Source organism: Octopus bimaculoides, chromosome 24 (assembly GCF_046866305.1).
Source record: "Octopus bimaculoides isolate indiv1 chromosome 24, ASM4686630v1, whole genome shotgun sequence".
NCBI lineage: Eukaryota > Metazoa > Mollusca > Cephalopoda > Octopoda > Octopodidae > Octopus > Octopus bimaculoides.
In genome coordinates, this window is record NC_142951.1 from 33,605,737 (window position 1) to 33,615,736 (window position 10,000).

Consider the following 10,000-nt stretch of genomic DNA (forward strand, 5'->3'; position numbering starts at 1 on the left):
TGTTGATATTGTTTTTATTAGTGTACTTGTTGTTGTCGTTGTTGTTGTTGTTGTTGTTGTTGTTGTTGTCGTTGTTGTTGTTGTTGCTGTTGTTGTTTATTGTTGACGTTGTTGATGGAGAATGTGTGGTTTTAATTTTTTTTTTGTATTTTTTTTTTACTGCTGATAATGTTGCTATTATTTGTTGGGCAATGTTAATAATGTTCTTTCTTCCGTCATCATCTATGTCAACAGCATCGTTGTCATCGTTCACGTCATTATCATTACCACCACCACCACCACCACCGCCGCCGCCGCCGCCTCCACCACCACCACCACCACAACCACCACCACCACCATTATCATCATTATTCACATCATCATCATTATCGATTTGTTGTCGTCCTTGCTGGTGCTGTTGTTGATGCAGCTGTTGTTCTTTATTTTCCTATTCCTCCTCCTCCTCTTCTTTTCTTCTTCTCCTTCCTTTTCGTCCTCCTCCTCCTCCTCCTCCTCCTCCTCTTCTTCTTCTTCTTACCTCGCTCTCCGCCTCTTCCTACCTTTCTATTTCCCTTCCTCTTCCACCCCTTCTCCTCCCCTCCTCTTCGTCACAATCATCGTCCTAATCATCCTCCCTCACATTCCCCACCCCACTCCCCCACATCATCTCCTCCACCGTTCCCTCCTACACTTTTCTCTCCCACCTTCCACCTCCCACACCTAATTCTCCTAATCTCTCACGATTTCCACCTTGAGAATTTCCTATCTCAAACCTTCCTCACATTCCTTCCTTTTATTTATATATTTTTCTTTTGATTTGTTGTTCGGACGCCATATTTGTTGTGCAGTTTTAATTGTCTCTCTATTTTGTCACTTACTTTATTCATGCTGCACGTGTTAAATCCATTGTCGTGATTTAGATTCTGAACATTTTAAATTTTAGTTTTTCATTGTTGTTATTCTTGTTATTGTTGTTGTTTGTTTTCTGTTCGTTATTTCTGTTTTCCAAATGTATTCTTTCGTTTAAATATTCTATTTCAATTTCTGAGATATTTTATTCCATTTTGTTTTTATTTTAGTCTTACAGAATGTGTCATCTTAAATTAGATACTCCGCTGGGATTTCAACGTAATGTTTAGATCCTGGTTATTTTCCTTCCATTCGTCGAATATTTCGTTGTAGCCCCCTGTATGCTTTTACAGTTGTAAAATATAGTTGCAGAACAGAAGCGTCTTCCTCTTGTGTCCAATTATACCCATTCCATATAAGTTGCGAGATTGTGTTGCTTTATTTAAATTATCGTGGAGGCGCAATGGCCCAGTGGTTAGGGCAGCGGACTCGTGGTCATAGGATCGCGGTTTCGATTCCCAGACCGGGCGTTGTGAGTGTTTATTGAGCGAAAACACCTAAGGCTCCACGACGCTCCGGCAGTGGGTGGTGGCGAACCCTGCTGTACTCTTTCACCACAACTTTCTCTCACTCTTACTTCCTGTTTCTGTTGTGCCTGTAATTCAAAGGGTCAGCCTTGTCACACTGTGTCACGCTGAATATCCCCGAGCAGGCTGATAATCATACATATATGTATATATGTATATATGCAATGTTGGCTTTTAGGTGTATAGTGTTGTGTTTAATTACTACGTCTGTTTGGGATCGTTATACGATTTTACGTTGGCGCTTTTTGTGCCATTTCAATCTTTCCTGTGTTTCTGTGTAAACCAATGATTCCTAATCGTGTTTAACTCGTGACCCCGCTTTGGAATCTTTTATTCTTTCCGTAGCCCCATTCACTCCAGACATTAATAGAAAAAAGATGCATTTGAATTTTGTTATAGCTGATTATTAGCAGAAACAGGTTACATGTGAAAACATAAAACTTTAATAAAAATAGAATTCGTCAAAATTTATCAAATGATATTGAAATTTTAAATATTAATTGTTTTTTAATTAGTTTTATTAACATGAAATTTATTTCTATGAATATCAAGAATTGATAATTTCTAATAAAAACAATTTTCGAACAAAAAAATTTATGATAATAATCATTAAAAAACATTTATTACAAAGGTGACCTGTTTCTAACATTAACGAAATAAACTCTGTGAAAATATCAGTGTCTCTTTATTGCATATTTATTCTCGATTATTCTATTTCATAAAAGTAATGATGTTTTGTCGGTTCAATAAAATAACCATCTAGAAACGTACATTATTTTTCTGATATAACACGCAAAGCAAATACTTCTGACGCCCAGAAAATTAATAATTTCTGGAAAAAAAAAAGAATTTACGTTTTGAGCTTAAAAATAAAATCCTTTAGTTAAAAAATATCGTATTACCTTTTTGCTGTATCTCTTCAGTGAAATCATTGTGGTTGATACAGCTTCATATTTTTTTTTTTTTTTTTTAGAATCAGAGTCCATGGTTGTTAGAGTCAAACGAATATCACCTTTATTTACGATTTCTAAGCCATTGCGAGCTTTTGATGGTAGGAAAGGCGTTTGGTCAAAATCTGGTTCAACTCGGCAAGAAACATGAACTACAATAAAATATAATTTTATTTCCTGCCAAAATACTGAGAATTTCATAGCAATTTCGCTACTTGTCCATAAATTATTGAACTCATGGTTAATCAAACTGCTTTGAGCGACTCAATAAAGCTTTCTTGTAGTCTGATATCAACATCAGCTGCATTATTTTTCAAATGGGATTTACCATCCTACATACAATGCTCATTTTCAAGAGATCTTTGAGCCTAATTCGCATATCATTGTACAATTTTTCAAGTGCTCAGTGTACACTAAAACATCTTCCTCTTGCAACTCCTCTTCTGCTGTGACAAGGGTTGGAAAATGCATTGACTCTTTCCGCCGAATATTTATCCGGAATGGATTAAGTTTCCCGAAATATCTTTCTCTCGCAGCTCCTTCTCTATTATGACAAGGGTTGGAAAATGCATTAAATCCCTCCGCCGAATATTTATCCGGAATGGATTAAATTTTCCAAGAAAAGCATTAGTTGCCTCAATGAAAAATCCGTACTTTTACATTGCAGCTGTTCGTTGCGCAAATTTAGCTTCTCAAATATATCTGAAAGGTAGAAATATGTCACATCTGGCAGATAGGATTTCTTCTTTAAGCTGCTTACAATTCAGAAACATTATATTGTCGCAAAGTTCAGCAAAGTGACGCAGACAATTACCCTGAGAGATTGTCACCAGATGTTTGAACTTCAAAGCAGTAACATAATTACTTTATACAAGACTTTCCAATGCCAACTTGATACTTCAACCATCAATGATAAATTATTATCGAACTGTCAAATGAAACCTTGTTTTCTATCACAACGGAACTTAAAATACGTGTATGTATAAGGATGTATGTTTCTGTGTATGTATGTTTTTGTGTGTATGTTTTTGTATGTATGAGGTTATAGTTTGTGTGTGTGTGTATGCGTGTATATATGTTTTTGTGTGTATGTCTGTGTGTATGTTTTTGTATGTATCTGTTTATAGCTTGTGTGTGTGTGAGTATGCGTGTATACGTTTCCTTTCTTAAAGGGACCTAAATTAAAAACTTCCATCAAAATTTCGTGCTTATTTATGTTTCAAACACCAGCTCAATAATGACAAAGTTATTTTACGAAATTCGTTTTTAATTTCAAAACAAATTGAACGTATTTCAATAGAAATATAGTTATAAAATAATTGATTTGTTCGACAACAATCAATTCGAAACTGCTCCTGGTTCTAGCTACAAATTTCCTGTTCTAAAATAATCTAAATTAAAACCTTCAAAATTTTATCTTGATTTATCTTCCAAACTCCAGCTTAATACCGAGAAGCTTCATTATTTTAAGAATTAGTAGAAACAAAAAGCAGTATACAACAACAGAAGTATGGTAACAAAAGGGTTTTAACCCCATTTGATACAAACCTGTCTGAGACTATTCTTGATTCTATGATATATAAGCTTCCTGTTTTGAAGTAATCCGAATTAAAAACTTCCATCGAAATCTCCTGCTTCTCCACACCATCTTAATAATAACACACGCCTTCTTAATAATGTTCCAAAATTCCTCATTATGTTCAAAATTAATTGACAGCCATATTTCAACTGGAATATAGCAACGAAAGGGTTAAATATTAGGTTCTCAAAGAGGGCGCTCAAAATTGCTGGCCTTGTGTCTAAATTTGAAAGTGCTATAACCATTACTGCCAAGGCAGAGAGCTGGTAGGATCGTTAGCATGCCGGATTAAATGCTTAGCGCCATTTCTTACAGCATTTCACGTTCTGAGTTCAAATTACATTGAGGTCGACTTTGCCTTTCATCCTTTCGGGGTCAATATAAGTAAGTACCAGTCAGGTACTAGCGGGGTGTCAATATAGTCGAATAGAACCCTGAGCGCACCAGGCGAAATGCTTAGAGGTATTTCGTCTGTCTTTACGTTCTGAGTTCAAATTCCGCCGAGGTCGACTTTGCCTTTGATCCTTTTGGGGCCGATTAAATAAGTACCAGTTACGCCCTAGGGTCAATCTAATCGACTTAATCCCTTTGGCTGTCCTTGTTTGGCCTCTCTATGTTTAGCCCCTCCCCCACTGTGGGCAATAAAAAAAATATAGTTGAATTGCCCTTCCTCTCAAAATTGCTGGCCTTGTGTAAAAGTTAAGAGTTCGTTTAGACCCAGGTCAACATTGACCGTGCAGATATATTACTAAAGTTGGTCCAGCCGTGACCATGTCGTCTTTGGATAGGACGAGCATGGAAAGGGAGGGTACGACGCAGAAGGCAGGCTACTGGGGTTTCTAGGATTAGAATGTGTGCGCCCTGCATTTTTTTTAAACGGTGGACTGTTATTTTGAAGGAGATGCTGGCTGCTACTTCTAGCAGATCGAACGTCCAATCACGTAAGATATTCTCTCTCGTTCGATCGTTGCAAATATTTTTATTGCTGTTGTTGTTATGGCTCAATCTGTTGCCATGGTAACTATAGACAGTCACCCCCTACGAATGTTGTTGGTAAGACAGAGGTCAAGATTGATCCAGCAGACCTATGATCCAAGTTGATCCAACCGTGACCATATCGATTCTTGATTGGTTGGGCGTTAAAAGTCGGTAGATGTGGGGTGGGGTGGGGGCCTTGGACTGTATTATTTTATGTGTGTGTTTCGCCTTTAAAAAGAAAACAAAAAAAAAAAAAAAAACAGAAACGGTGTCTAGTGATTTAAGGGAGATATTAGCTATTATTTCTAGCAGGCCGGGCGTCCAACCATTTAAGAGGTTCTTTCGCATTCGCTCGTTGCTAATGTTTCTGTTGTTGTTGTTGCTATTGCTCACATCGCTGCTATCGTAACTACAGACAACCATCACTAGCACTACAGCTGCTGCTGCTGCTGCTGCCGTCTACTGCTGCTACAGCTGCTGCTGCTGCTGCTACTGCCGTTACAGGCTGCTACTGCTGTTGCTGTCGCTATCGTTGTCGCCTGTTGCTAACGTTGCTACGGTGTTCCTGACATCCAGTCTCGTAAACGTTGTTCCAGCAGCAAACCAACTATTGTTCACGCAACTTAAAGGGATTACACTAACATCATAAAGTAGGTATCCCATCATGCCATTCTTTCATCTCTACTTTCACTTTCGCTTTCGTTTCTTGTCTTTACGGCTTTCGTCTTGTCACACCGGCTGACTTTTATGTTTGCTTACCAATATTCTCTCTCTTTCTCCTTCTTTCTCTCTCCCTCCCTCCCCCTCTCTCTGTGCAATCTCTCACTTTCTCTCTTTCATCTTACTGTGTTTCCCTTTCTTTTTATCCTCTCTCTACGTTTCTCTCTTTTTTCACTTTTCAATCTCTCTCTCTTTTTCTTTCACCTCTTCTTTTCTACTTTCTTTCTCTTTCCCCTTTTCGTTCAGTTCCTCTCTTTGTGTCTTCTTCCTCCTCTATCTCTCTCTCTCTCTCTTTTATCCCTATCTCTTCCCTTCTCTCCCCCTCCCTCCCCTCTCTTGCCTACTATTCCACCTTTCCTTATTCAATTCTTTCAGTCAGTTATTCTTTTCTTTTCTTTCTTTCTTTCTTTCTTTCTTTCTTCGTTTATTTAGTAATTTCTTATTTCGTTCAGAATTTACACCTTTCATTCTTTCTCTTTCCTATTTAGAATTTTGTCTGCTTCAATCAATCAATCAATCAATCAATCAATCAATCAATCTATCTATCTATCTATCTATCTATCTACGTATCATTTCCACTTTCTTTCTTTCTTTCTTTCTTTCTTTCTTTCTTTCTTTCTTTCTTTCTTTCTTTCTTTCTTTCTTTCTTCCTTCCTTTTTTTCCTTGCTTGCTTTCTTTTCATTTCATTTATTTTCCCAGTTTCCTTACTTCAAAATCTCTCTTCTCTTTCTCTTTCTTCCTCCAGCCATCTCTCTCTCTCTCTCTCTCTCTCTCTCTCTCTCTCTCTCCCTATCGCATATTTCATTCTTACAGTTCCGAGTTCACATCCCTCCAGAGACATCCTATGCCTTTCACTCTACAGGGACCAACAATATAAGCACCCATAGATACTGGAAGGAAATCCGTTTTCTAAATCCTTCCCAAACCCCTTAAAGCATTTCTCGTTCTGTCATTTCTAAACTTCAACATTAACGCATGAAAAGGTTGTTCTTGTTATTTTCGTTATTGTTGTCACAATTTTTTGTTATTTTCCACTTGTTTTAATTGTTGTTGTTGTTGTTGTTGTTTCATAGCTGTTCTTGTCATTATGTGTTTTTTTTATTCCTCTTATTATTATCAAAAGCAGTGAGCTGGCAGAATCGTCAGCACACCGGACAAAATGCTTAACGGCGTTTCGTCCGCCTTTACGTTCTGAGTTCAAATTCCGCCGAGGTCTACTTTGCCTTTCGTCCATTCGGGGTCGATAAATTAAGTACCAGTTACGTACTGGAGTCGATCTAATCGACTGGTCTTGTGCCTGGAGTAGGAAAAAAAATAATAAAAGACGGTGAGCTGGCAGAAAGGTTAGCACGCCGGATGAAATGCTTAGCGGTACTTCGTCCGTCTTTGCGGTCTGAGTTCAAATTCCGCCAAGGTCGACTTATCTTTCATACCTTTCGGAATCGATAAGATAAATATCTGTAGAGCTCTGGGATTGATGTAATCGATTGAACCCCTTCCCCGAAATTGTTGGTCTTGTGCCAAAAAATTATTATTATTATTATTATTATTATTATTATTATTATTATTATTATTATTATTATTATTATTATTATTATTATTATTATTATTGCTGCAGAATCGTTAGCGCGCTGGGCGAATTGCTTAGCGAGATTTCGCCCGTCGCTATGTTCTGAGTTCAAATTCCGCCGAGGTCAGCTTTGCCTTTCATCCTTTCTGGGTCGATAAATTAAGTACCAGTGAAACACTGGTAACCGACTAGTCCCCTCCTCCGAAATTTCAGCCCTTGTGCCTTTACTAGAAAGGGCTATTATTCTTTTCTACCGTAGGCACAAGGCCTGAAATTTTGGAGGAGGGAGTCAGTCGATTAGATCGACTCCAGTACGCAACTGGTACTTAATTTATCGACCCCGAAAAGATGCAAAGGAAAAGTAGAATTTGAACCCGGAACGTGGACCTCGGTGGAATTTGAACCCAGAACGTAAAGACAGACGAAATACCGCTAAGCATTTCGCCCGGCACGCTAACGTTTCTTATTTCTTTATTGCCCACAAGGGGCTGAACATAGAGGGGACAAACAAGGACTGACAGAGGGATTAAGTCGATTACATCGACCCCAATGCATTACTGGTACTTAATTTATCGACTCCGAAAGGATGAAAGGCAAAGTCGACCTCGGCGGAATTTGAACTCAGAACGTAGCGGCAGACGAAATACTGCTAAGCATTTCGCCCGACATGCTAACGATACTGCCAGCTCGCCACCATAAGAAAGGACTATTGTTGTTGTTGTTGTTAAGGTGGCAAGTTGGCAATGTCGTTAGCACACCTGACAAAACGCATAGCGGCATTTTGTCTGGTATTACGTCGTGGGTTCAAATTGCGCCGAGGTCGACCTTGCCTTTTATCCTTTTGGAGGCTGATAAAATAAATACCAACTAAATGCTAGGGTCGATGTAATCGACTTGATCCCCCTCCTCTACACTTCCTGGTCTTGTGCCTGTTGTAGAAAAGAAAAAAAGTCGAAAGGGCTGCCGTTGTTGTGTTTAACTTCTACGTAAGACCTGATCGAACAGACATGTGAATGATGGGATTCCAGATGTGACCATCCCGTTTTTTATGATTTTTTTTTATGCGCAGGGTACTCAGGGTACTAAGAGTGGGTGGGAGGAGAAGGGACCAGTGAGATTTGATGGGTATTTGACTGTTGTTTCTAGAAGATTTAGTGACCACGAAGAGGCTTCGGAGATGGCTCGGGGTTTACAGAGTGTAACAGTGTGGAGGGAAACAAGTTGTGTGTGTTTATGTGTGCGAGTATGTGCGTGTGTGTATGTGTGTGTGCGTATGTTCATGTGTGAGTGTGTGTGCATGCGTGCGCGTGTGTATGTGCGTGTATGTGTGTGTGTGTGTATGTGCGTGTGCGCGTTTGTGTGTATGCATGTATCTATATGTGTATGTGTGCATGCGTGTGTGTATGTGCGTGTGTGTGTATGTTCGTGTGTGAGTGTGTGTGCATGCGTGCGAGTGTATGTGCGTGTATATGAGAGAGAGTGTGTGAGTGTATGTGTATGTGTGTGTGTGTCTGCATGCATGTGCGCGTGTCTATGTGCGTGCGTGCGTGTGTGTGGAAGAAACAGAGATAAAGATAGTGCGTGTGTGCGTTTTGGAATAAGAGAGAGAGAGAGAGAGAGAGAGAGAGAGAGAGAGAGAGAGAAGAGAGAGAGAGAGAGAGAAGAGAGAGAGAGAGAGGGGGGAGAGGAGAGTATTGATTAGAAAGCAGAAAAGTCAACAGGTGTGCTACGAATATTTTACAAGGCAATATGATATTTGCGTTCCGGGTTCAAATACCACGAGGTTCACTTAGATTTTTTTTTATCGTTCTCGGGCTGATAAAATAAAGTACTAGCCAAGTACCGGGGAGGTGAGGGTCGGGGGTACATATTGTTCTTTCTTTTTTTTATTTCCTTTACCCACCCGACAATAACATTTCTGCCGTGTACCTGTGTTAAGAATCTTTGAGTGAGTTTGCACCAACGAGAACACCACAATTCACTCACAATTCACTCACAAGGCTTTGATCGGCCCGAGGCTATAGTAGAAGACACTTGCCCAAGGTGCCACGCAGTGGAACTGAACCAGGGACCATGTGGTTGGGAAGCAAGCTTCTTACCAGACAGCCACTCCTGCGCTTATATAAAAATGTGTGATGTGTGTGAGTGTTTTTGTGCTTGTGTGTGAAAGTATGTTGTGTAGATGTAGGTATCTGAATGTACGTATATACATATGTCTGTATATATATATATATATATATATATATATATATATGTGTGTGTGTGTGTGTGTGTGTGTGTGTGTGTGTGTGTGTATATATGTATGTATCATTGCTATTATGGAAAAATGTCGTAAGTCCAAAACGTTGCTTTTTTCAGAAAAAGAAAAAATAGTGTCACCATTCCATAGCAAAACCATTGTACTGCATTTTGACAATTTTTGATATCTTGGCATCTGAAGCACCTTGGAGATACGATAGTTTGACCAAAAGAACTGGCTATTACAAACAAAAAATGAATAATGAAAAAAAAAAAACGCATTTGGCCAAATTTGGATATACGACAGTTTAGCATAATAGCAACGATAGTGTCACGCGAAACCGGTAGACTGTTATAATAGTCTATCCTTTAAAACATTAAAAATATATAAAATGTGTGCATTTTCCTTCTTGTATTACACATACACACACACACACACACACACACACACACACACACACACACACACACACACACACACGTACGCATACATACATACACAGACATACAATCGTATGTAATGTATAGAGGTCTGTACTTGTGTGTGAG

The 10,000-nt window shown here is 38.9% G+C and overlaps 1 protein-coding gene across 4 annotated transcripts in view; it reads left to right on the plus strand.

Moving 5' to 3' along the window:
- Positions 1-10,000, plus strand: part of LOC106874378 (ras-like protein family member 10B) — a 67,828-nt gene that overhangs the window by 43,575 nt on the left and 14,253 nt on the right. Inside the window, exon 3 of one of the 4 annotated variants that reach the window (XR_016238274.1) lies at positions 2,389-5,572. The exons of 2 other annotated variants lie outside the window; for them this stretch is intronic. The gene's annotated coding sequence lies outside the window, so the exon portion shown is untranslated. Of the gene's footprint in view, positions 1-134; positions 5,573-10,000 lie in introns of those variants that run through there. One more of the 4 variants, XM_089341477.1, reaches the window with a different exon arrangement.